We start from the raw sequence: 11389 nt of genomic DNA on the forward strand, positions 1-11389 counted from the left end.
CTCTTCACCATGGGGATCACCCGCTATATTCATGGATAAAAAGGATGACAGTCTTCGGATGTGTGTGGACTACCGACAGTTGAATGACGTCACCATCAAAAACAAGTATCCATTACCAAGGATTGATGATTTGTTTGATCAACTCAGTGGGGCCAAAGTATTCTCCAAAATTGATTTGAGGACCGGATATCATCAACTCAAAATCAAGAAGGAAGATATTCCCAAGACCGCGTTCACTACTCGATACGGCCTTTATGAGTATACCGTTATGTCATTCGGTCTCACCAACGCCCCTGCCTTCTTCATGCATATGATGAATAAGGTGTTTATGGATTTCTTGGACAAATTTGTGGTGGTATTCATCGATGACATCCTCATTTATTCAAAAAGCAAAGACGAACACAAGGATCACCTCTGAGCAGTTTTGCAAAGACTCCGCGACCATCAGCTCTACGCGAAGTTCAGCAAATGTGAATTTTGGCTCAAGCAAGTGGGATTTTTAGGGCATGTTCTCTCAGAAGAAGGAATAGTCATGGATCCAAGTAAGGTGAAAGATGTGCTTGATTGGTCCGCACCCACGACAGTCTCAGAAACCGGAGTTTCCTTGGACAAGTCGGGTATTATCGCCGCTTTATTGAAGGATTCTCTAAGATTGCCAAGCCAATGACATAACTCCTAAAGAAGGATAAGAAGTTTGAATGGACTGAGGACTGCCAACGGAGTTTCAATGAGTTAAAAGTCAGACTAACGTCAGCACCAGTATTGACTCTTCCCGACATCTACCGCAGTTTTGATGTCTACTGCGATGCCTCCAGAAAAGGCCTTGGATGTGTACTTATGCAAGATGGCAAGGTTGTGGCCTATGCATTGATACATCTCCAACGTATCTATAATTTTCGACTGTTCCATGCTATATTATATTATGTTTTGGATGTTTAATGGTCTTTATTATACACTTTATATTATTTTTGGGACTAACCTATTAACCGGAGGCCCAGCCCAAATTGCGTTTTTTTGCCTATTTCAATGTTTCGCAGACAAAGAATATCAAACGGAGTCCAAACGGAATGAAACCTTCGGGAACGTGATTTTCAGAACAAACGTGATCCACAGGACTTGGATTCTACGTAAAGCAATCAACGAGGAGAGCACGAGGCAGGGGGCGCGCCCTCCACCCTCGTGGGGCCCACGTTGCTCCACCGGCGTACTTCTTCCTCCTATATATATCTACCTACCCCCAAACCATCAGAGGCATCCACGAAAACCTAGTTCCACCGCCACAACCTTCTGTACCCGTGAGATCCCATCTTGGGGCCTTTTCCGGCGTCCTGCCGGAGGGGGCATTGATCACGGAGGGCTTCTACATCAACACCATAGCCTCTCCGATGATGTGTGAGTAGTTTACCTCAGGCCTTGGGGTCCATAGTTATTAGCTAGATTGGTTCTTCTCTCTATTTGGATCTCAATACAAAGTTCTCCTCGATTGTCTTGGAGATCTATTTGATGTAACTCTTCTTTTGCGGTGTGTTTGTCGAGACCGATGAATTGTGGGTTTACGATCAAGATTATCTATGAACAATATTTGAATCTTCTCCGAATTCTTTTATGTATGATTGGTTATCTTTGCAAGTCTCTTTGAATTATCAGTTTGGTTTGGCCTACTAGATTGATCTTTCTTGCAATGGGAGAAGTGCTTAGCTTTGGGTTCAATCTTGCGGTGCTCGATCCCAGTGACAGAAAGGGAAATGACACATATTGTATTGTTGCCATCGAGAATAACAATATGGGGTTTATATCATATTACATGAGTTTATCCCTCTACATCATGTCAGCTTACTTAAAGCATTACTCTGTTCTAATGAACTCAATACTCTAGATGCATGCTGGATAGCGGTCGATGTGTGGAGTAATAGTAGTAGATGCAGAATCGTTTCGGTCTACTTGTCACGGACGTGATGCCTATATACATGATCATACCTAGATATTCTCATAACTATGCTCAATTCTATCAATTACTCGACATTAATTTGTTCACCCAACGTAATACTTATGTTCTTGAGAGAAGCCACTAGTGAAACCTATGGCCCCCGGGTCTATTCTCCATCATATTAATCTATCAACACTTAGTTATTTTTATTGCCGTTTATTTTACTTTGCATCTTTATCATAAAAATACCAAAAATATTATCTTACCATATCTACCAGATCTCACTCTCGTAAGTGACCGTGAAGCGATTGACAACCCCTTTTTCGCGTTGGTTGCGAGGTTCTTATTTGTTTGTGTAGGTGCGCGGGACTTGTGCGTGATCTCCTACTGGATTGATACCTTGGTTCTCAAAAACTGAGGGAAATACTTACGCTACTTTAATGCATCACCCTTTCCTCTTCAAGGGAAAACCAACACAGTGCTCAAGAGGTAGCAAGAAGGATTTCTGGCGCCGTTGCCGGGGAGATTCAAGCCAAGTCAAGTCAAGTCAAGACATACCAAGTACCCATCACAAACCCTTATCCCTCACATTACATTATTTGCCATTTGCCTCTCGTTTTCCTCTCGCCCACTTCACCCTTCCCGTTTTATTCGCCCTCTCCTTTCCGTTCGCCTTTTTTCTCGCTTGCTTCTTGTTTGCTCGTGTGTTGAATTGCTTGCTTGTCACGATGGCTCAAGACAATACTAAATTGTGTGACTTTACCAATACCAACAACAATGATTTTCTTAGCACTCTGATTGCTCCTCTTACCGATGTTGAATCTTGTAAAATTAATGCTGCTTTGTTGAATCTTGTCATGAAAGATCAATTCACCGGCCTTCCTAGTGAAGATGCCGCTACCCATCTAAATAGCTTCGTTGATTTGTGTGATATGCAAAAGAAGAAAGATGTGGACAATGATATTGTTAAATTGAAGCTATTTCCTTTTTCGCTTAGAGATCGTGCTAAAGTTTGGTTTTCGTCTTTGCCTAAAAATAGTATTGATTCATGGAATAAGTGCAAAGATGCTTTTATCTCTAAGTCTTTTCCTCCCGCTAAGATCATCTCTCTTAGAAACGATATCATGAATTTTAAGCAACTTGATCATGAACATGTTGCACGAGCTTGGGAGAGGATGAAATTAATGATACGTAATTGCCCTACACATGGTTTGAATCTTTGGATGATTATACAAAAAATTTATGCCGGATTGAATTTTTCTTCTAGAAACCTTTTAGATTTGGCCGCGGGAGACACTTTTATGGAAATCACTTTAGGAGAAGCTACTAAACTCCTAGATAATATTATGGTTAATTATTCTCAATGGCACACCGAAAGATCTACTAATAAAAAAGTGCATGCGATAGAAGAAATTAATGTGTTGAGTGGAAAGATGGATGAACTCATGAAATTATTTGCTACTAAAAGTGTTTCTTCTGATCCTAATGATATGCCTTTGTCTACTTTGATTGAGAATAATAATGAATCTATGGACGTGAACTTTGTTGGTAGGAATAATTTTGGTAACAATGCGTATAGAGAAAACTGTAATCCTAGGCCGTTCCCTAGTAATTCTCTAATAATTATGGTAATTCCTACAACAATTCTTATGGAAATTTTAATAAGATGCCCTCTGAATTTGAGACTAGTGTTAAGGAGTTTATGAATTCACAAAAGAATTTCAATGCTTTTCTTGAAGAAAAATTGCTTAAAGTTGATGAATTAGCTAGGATCGTTGATAGAATTTCTCTTGATGTTGATTCTTTGAAACTTAGATCTATTCCACCTAAGCATGACATCAATGAGTCTCTCAAAGCCATGATAATTTCCATTGATGAGTGCAAAGAAAGAACCGCTAGGATGCGTGCTAAGAAAGATTGCTTTGTGAAAGCGTGTTCTTCTAATTTTTATGAGAATAAAGATGAAGATCTAAAAGTTATTGATGTGTCCCCTATTAAGTCTTTGTTTTGCAATATGAATCTTGATAATGATGGGACTGGAGATGAGATACCTTTACCTAGAAGGCGCCCCAAAAATTCGGAGTTTTTAGATCTTGATGATAAAATTGGTAAAAGTGGGATTGAAGAAGTCAAAACATTAGATATCAATGAACCCACTATTTTGGATTTCAAGGAATTTAATTATGATAATTGCTCTTTGATAGGTTGTATTTCCTTGTTGCAATCCGTGCTAAATTCTCCTCATGCTTATAGTCAAAATAAAGCTTTTACCAAACATATCGTTGATGCTTTAATGCAATCTTATGAAGAAAAACTTGAGTTGGAAGTTTCTATCCCTAGAAAACTTTATGATGAGTGGAACCTACTATTAAAATTAAAATTAAAGATCATGAATGCTATCCTTTGTGTGATTTGGGTGCTAGTGTTTCCACGATTCCAAAAACTTTGTGCGATTTGTTAGGTTTCCGCAAATTTGATGATTGCTCTTTAAACTTGCACCTTGCGGATTCCACTATTAAGAAACCTATGGGAAGATTTAATGTTGTTCTTATTGTTGCAAATAGGAACTATTTGCCCGTAGATTTTATTGTTCTTGATATAGATTGCAATCCTTCATGTCCTATTATTCTTGGTAGACCTTTCCTTAGAACGATTGGTGCAATTATTGATATGAAGGAAGGGAATATCAGATTACAATTTCCACTAAGGAAAGTCATGGAACACTTCCCTAGAAATAAAATAAAATTACCTTATGAATCTATTATGAGAGTCACTTATGGATTGCCTTCCAAAGATGGCAATACCTAGATCTATCCTCGCTTTTATGCCTAGCTAAGGGCGTTAAACGATAGCGCTTGTTGGGAGGCAACCCAATTTTATTTTAGTTTTTTGCTTTTTGGTTCTGTTTAGGAATAAATCTTTGATCTAGCCTCTGGTTAGAATTGTTTTTGTGTTTTATTTAGTGTTTGTGCCAAGTTAAACCTATAGGAACTTCTTGGATAATAGTTATTTGATCTTGCTGAAAATTCCAGAAACTTTCTGTTCACGAAAACAATTGTTTAAAATCACCAGAACGTGATAAAATACTGATTCCAATTACAGTAGATCAATAAACAAATTGTATAGGTCTTCCTATTTTGGCAGAATTGTTTGAGTTCCAGAAGTTTGCGTTAGTTACAGATTACTACAGACAGTTCTGTTTTTGACAGATTCTGTTTTTCGTGTGTTGTTTGCTTATTTTGATGAATCTATGGCTAGTAAAATAGTTTATAACCCATAGAAAAGTTGGAATACAGTAGGTTTAACACCAATATAAGTAAAGAATGAGTTAATTACAGTACCTTGAAGTGGTGTTTTTTTTTCTTTCGCTAACGGAGCTCATGAGATTTTCTGTTGAGTTTTGTGTTGTGAAGTCTTCAAGTTTTGGGTAAAGATTTGATGGACTATGGAACAAGGAGTGGCAAGAGCCTAAGCTTGGGGATTCCCATGGCACCCCAATATAATCTAAGGACACCAAAAAGCCAAAGCTTGGGGATGCCCCGGAAGGCATCCCCTCTTTCGTCTTCGTCCATCGGTAACTTTACTTGGAGCTATATTTTTATTCACCACATGATATGTGTTTTGCTTGGAGCGTCTTCTATGATTTGAGTCTTTGTTTGTTAGTTTGCCACAATCATCCTTACTGTACACACCTTTTGAGAGAGACACACATGATTCGGAAATTATTAGAATACTCTATGTGCTTCAGTTATATCTTTTGAGCTATATAGTTTTTGCTCTAGTGCTTCACTTATACTCCCTCTGGAAAGATTTATAAGACGTTGAAGGATTTTCAGACACAGTCGACAAAAGTGCAAATAGAACATTATGCCCTTATTTTGAATTTCGAACTGGTCGTCTTCGTCGCATCGTCCCCGTATCCACGCCCCCAGCCTTGCCGTCGCTGTCGCCTGGCTGTGTCCAGGAGCTGGTCCCCGTCGTCACCCGCTCGTCCAGGACCTCATCCCCGTCGCCTGGCTGCGCCAAGCCTTGTCGTCGCCGGGCCCCTCCACACGCCCAGCCTTGCCGTTGCCGTGCCCTGGTCCTCCTCCTCGCGCGCCCAGGTCCTCCTCCTCGCGCCCAGCCTTGCCGTGGCCGCGCCCAGGCCCTCCTCCTCGCGTGCCCAGGTCCTCCTCGTGCCATGGCCCTCTTGCTCGCGTGCCCAGGTCCTCCTCCTCGCGCCCTGGCCCTCCTCCTCGCGCCCAGGCGCTCCTCGCCCAGGTACTCCTCGCATCGCCCAGAGCAAGGAGAAGCAATACATTAGCAAGATACAAGATCAAAATCAATTCCACTATAGTGGAGTACAAGATCCATGTGCTTGATAGTGGAGTATAAGATGAAGAGGAGTAGCTTCGAGAGCAGCAATAGATCACAGTAGCAATAATTTCTCATCATAGCACAACACCAGATCAGGAGATCTTCAAATTACTCCAGATCAAGGAATCAGGTGTGCTCCAGATCAAGATCAAGAGTACAGGAGTAGGATAACAAAAGAGATCTTCAAATTACTCCACATCAAGAGATCGACAGCTCAGGATTAGGACAACAAAAGCATTAAGAGCATCATTAACACAACAGCTGATCAAGAGGAGCAGTTGATCAAGAGGACCAGCAACAACAACAACATTATCAGGAGTATCAATAGCAGGCGGCATTATTAGCAGCATTATCAGCAAGAGCAACACCAGCACAACAACAGTAGCAAGTGGAGCAACAGCACAGGATCAGTAGCAAGAGGAGAAGCAGTATCACATCAACAGTACCGGAACATAGCAGCAGCAGTAGCAGCACAAAATGCTCCCAGACCTGAACTGCTCACCACCTGCAGGAGAAGAAGAAGCTGATGTGAATATGGTCCAAGAAGAAGAAGTAGCAGATGTCCAAGAAGAAACATTAAATGTCCAAGAAGAAGCAACAGGTACTCCATACACATACTCCTTGTATAGAAGTACATCTGCTTTTGGTTGTGCACCGGATGTTGGCATATGCATAGGCATCCTACTCCTAGTGCTTTAATAGCAATTCCTTTGCTTGTTGTTAACAAGATTTGGTGTTTTGGAGTATGCACTAGCCGATGCTATACAAATATCAGGTTTAACATACTCTAAAGTGTTCATGAAAACTGAATATATGTTCATCTACACATACTATACACATACTCCAAAATGTTCATGGAAACTGAATATATGTTCATAGAACTTAACATATGTTTAACAACAAGTTTAACTTGCTGAAATTCATTTAACTTGCTGAAATTTGCATATGCCTACTCCTAGTGCTTTAAATAAGAGTAATTTTCAGTTTTCTTATTCTAACACAATTTCCCTAATTTTTCTATTTTTCTTTTGTTGTTGTAGGTGTTCAGCAAATATGAAGGCAAAGAAAGTCACTAACAGATGAGCTGAGATATGCTGCTTACATGGCAATGCTTACGCTGAATATGAGTAGGGGTGGCAAGTTCAAAAGAACTGACAAGAAGGATGTTGCTCGAATTTTTCAAGTTGATATTCAAGTTATTCAGAGAATCTGGAGGACATCAGAGCGACAAAAAGAGCTTGGTAAGGAGGTGGATGTGTCCAAGCAAAAGAAAAGAAGATGTGGAAGGAAAGGAAAGGATAATGTTCTATCTCAAATCCCCACAGTTCCATTGAATAGAAGGCCGACTCTTAGGTCACTTGCTCGCGCATTGGGTGTCAGTCATACTACACTCTACCAGAAACTCAAGCTTCACAAGATTAGGAGGCACTCCAATCGTTTGAAGCCAAGCTTGAAAGAAAAGAATAAAAGAGAAAGGATCAAGTTTTGTATGTCGATGCTTGATGAGACAACTTTAGCAGCTACAAGACCTAAATTCATCAGTATGCACAACATTGTGCATATTGACGAAAAGTGGTTCTATATGACAAAAATGAATAGAAACTACTACTTCCTCCCTCATGAAGATGACCCGGTCAGAACCATTCGGAACAAGAACTGTATTGGCAAAGTAATGTTCCTGACCGTTGTTGCTCGACCCAGATATGATGCTGAAGGCAATGTAACATTCTCAGGAAAAATTGGTGTCTGGCCTTTCGTCCAAGAGATTCCAGCCGCTAGAAGAAGTGAAAATAGAGAAAGAGGGACCATGGAAATCAAGAACGTCACTGTGAACCGACACGTAATGTGGCAGTATATGATAGACAAAGTGGTTCCGGGAATAAAAGAAGTGTGGCCCACAGATGATATTGGCCCAATATTGATCCAACAGGACAACGCGAAGACACATATTCTTCCCGGTGATGTAGAGTTTGCAGAAGCTGTGGCTACAACTGGTCTGGACATTAGAATAATGCAACAACCTCCAAATTCTCCAGATCTGAATGCACTTGATCTTGGATATTTCAGATCCCTTGAGTCTTTGACCGACTGCAGAGCCCCTACGACTATCAAAGAACTGATTCAAGGTGTGCAGGAAGAGTTCGATGAGTATGATGTCAACAAACTCAACCGAATATTTCTAACACTTCAGACCATCATGGTTGAAGTGATGAACTATGGAGGAGGAAACTCGTATAAAATTCCACATTTGCGAAAGGAGAGATTGGAAAGGCAAGGAATGCTACCGCCTACGATACATTCCCCTCGTGAAGTTTATGATAATGCCATGGAGATTCTAGGACAAGATGTCGACTGAGCATGCACTGGAGTATGTTGAGACTTGTAGTGCTATGACGAGACTTGTTTGTGGAAATGCATCCAGGGAGTCTTTTTTGTCGAAATGGATTATATTGTTTTAAAGTTGTTTGTGGAAATGGATTATACTCCATATGTGTTGTAAGAAAGTATGAAATGGATTATATTGTGTTGCTTGAAATGGAGTACTCCATATGTGTTGTTTGAAATGGAGTGTGAAAGTTTCTGAAATTATATGCAAGTTTCTGAATTTTATAATTTCTGAAAGTTTCTGAAATTTTATGCAACTTTCTGAAATTATATGCACGTTTCTGAATTTTATATGAATTTTATAATTTTTGAAAGTTTCTGAATAATTTCTAGAATATGCAAGTTGTTTTGTTCTTTGGAGTAGTGTATGGAGAGGTAAGGAAAGGTGATGAGAGGCAAGGAAAGTTTGTGTGCATGCGTGCATGAGTGTGTGTGTGTGTGTGTGTGTGTGTGTGTGTGTGTGTTGTGTTTTAGCTATAGTACACTAAAGGAGAGTTTGTTTGTTTGAGAAGAAGAGAAAAGGCAACGAGAGGAAAAGCAAGGAGAGGAAAGGAAAGGAGATGAGAGGCAAGGAAAGGAGAGGAGACTATTCATCCAAACTTGTCAAGTTACTCTAGCAGTACTACTCCACTAGATCAAGAACTACTCCATGTTCCTACAAGTAGTACAAGTACTGCAAGCAAAATCACTCCTAACATTAACATTAACAAAAATCACTCCTAAAGTTTCAGCTAAGCACATCTACTACCATTAGATATGCACTAATTTTATTTCTAGAATGACACATGGTCAACGGGGAAAACACATGCTATTCACTTGCAAAAAAAACAGTGAATGTACTCCTACAGTACTGAATTTACTGAAGTTTCTAAATTTACTATAAATTTACTGAAGTTTCTGAATTTACAAGGCGGGGTGCGTGGATCACGCGCTTCGGCATACTATACTGAGCCGGATCACCTTCCAGCACTTGGGGTAGTTTACATGCGGCTGAAATATGGACACAAGGCCGATTTTCTTCAAGGTCTGCTCGCAATCAGATTTTAGGACTGGCATCATAGAACAAACTTTTTTAGGACAATTATATAAAACACGTTATTTATTTGAAAAATGGTCTGTTATTTATTTGAAACAAAATGGCCTGTTAACTTGCTCAATACAAGCATTTTGCACTCCTAAATGAAATCCTACTTTGAGCAAGCACTCTAACTACTCTTACAAGGAGTACTTTCAGACTTCCAGTATAGTGCTCTAACTGCTCCCAACAAAAATCCTACTCTGAGCAAGCACTCTAACTACTGCATGTACTCTACTCCTACTCATATTAATCTAGCAGCACCAGAAGATATAGCAGCACAAGCATAACCACTAGCAGTACAAGCAAAAGAACATGGAGTACAAACAACAACTCACTGTCGTCGGAGAGGAACCGCGGATCAGAATGGTTAAATGGTTATCCTTTCTTATGCAGAAATTGAATGGTTATGTGGTTGTCCTTTCTTCTGCACTAATTTTGGGACGCTGAGCATCTTCTCTGGGATTGATCCTGCTAATTGACTGTTCTCCATGTTCCTGTTAACATTGACATAATCAAGATTCAGGACTAGGCATGCGAGAAATTCAGTCAGATCTTTGTGTCATCATCATCAGTGAGGAGCAAGTTTGCAATACTCAACAAGCATGCGGCAAGCAATCAGATCTACAGAGAGGAGTGCTCACCGACGGCGTCGACGTCCTCCTGCTCCTCCTCCACTGCTCAGCAACAGATGGAAGGTCACCTGCACCATGTCATCGCTGCCTCCACTCCTCCTCATCTAAAACAGCCGTTCGCTCGTGTTCCTACCGCCCCTCTCCCTGGGTGTCGCTCTCCTCCTTTTTCTCTGCTCCATTGGCGGCAATGTGTGACCTTGGATGCAGATGCGGATGTAGTCAATCCAGATGCCCAAAATCAAATTCGCACCAAGAACACACGCTCATCTTGATTTAATCCCAAGATTGCTCCATCTGGCGTGGTAAAAATGAAAAGGAGTTGCATTTTTTACCTTCCGGATCTTGGAGTAAGACGGAGCGGAGGTCATTGAGGTGCTTGCGACGGCGGCGCTCCGCCATGCCCTCCACCTGCTTATTCCTCGACGCCAACGTCGGCGCGGGGGGCGAACGCGCTCCTCCCGCTCATCCTGACCACACTAAAAAACAATTTTGGCTAGACAACGCGGGCGAGGAGAGGGAGAGGCGGCGACAAGAGGAGAAGGGAGGCTGCGAAGCGGCCGAGAGGGAGGTGTTGACGCGGGCGAGAGGGAGGTGTCGACGCGGGCGAGAGGGAGGAGCGTTGCCACCGCGCCAGATTCGGGCAGGGAGAGCACTCTCGGGCAGGGAGACGTCGACGCGGGCGAGTGAGTGCGAGAAGGGAATGGGTGAGTGCGGGTGAGTGAGTGAGCGCAGGGGCAAAAATGGAAACGATCGAATTTTCTTAACGTGCCGAGATTTGAACTACACTTTCTAAAACGTCTTATAAATCTTTCCAGAGGGAGTATCTTTTAGAGCACGGTAGTGGATTTTTTTTATAGAAACTATTGTTCTCTCATGCTTCACTTATATTATTTTGATAGTCCTACACAACAGCATGGTAATTTGCTTTAATTATGATAGGCATCCAAGATTAGTAAAAAAAATCTTATGAGTGTGATGAATACTATGAGAAGTTTGATTCTTGATAATTGT

At 41.1% G+C, this 11389-nt stretch overlaps 2 long non-coding RNA genes across 2 annotated transcripts; one reads left to right on the top strand and one right to left on the bottom strand.

Moving 5' to 3' along the window:
* Positions 1-5620: 5620 nt before the first annotated feature.
* On the bottom strand, positions 5621-11090 carry LOC141025424 (uncharacterized). Its single transcript, XR_012186890.1, has 4 exons — positions 10711-11090; positions 10388-10574; positions 10082-10240; positions 5621-6788 (listed from the first exon to the last, which is right to left on the bottom strand). It is a non-coding gene; the product is annotated as an uncharacterized lncRNA (long non-coding RNA).
* LOC141025425 (uncharacterized) lies at positions 5962-8869 on the top strand. Its single transcript, XR_012186891.1, has 2 exons — positions 5962-6884; positions 7324-8869. It is a non-coding gene; the product is annotated as an uncharacterized lncRNA (long non-coding RNA).
* Positions 11091-11389: the final 299 nt, after the last annotated feature.

The sequence above is a fragment of the Aegilops tauschii genome, chromosome 6 (genome assembly GCF_002575655.3).
Source record: "Aegilops tauschii subsp. strangulata cultivar AL8/78 chromosome 6, Aet v6.0, whole genome shotgun sequence".
Taxonomy (NCBI): domain Eukaryota; kingdom Viridiplantae; phylum Streptophyta; class Magnoliopsida; order Poales; family Poaceae; genus Aegilops; species Aegilops tauschii.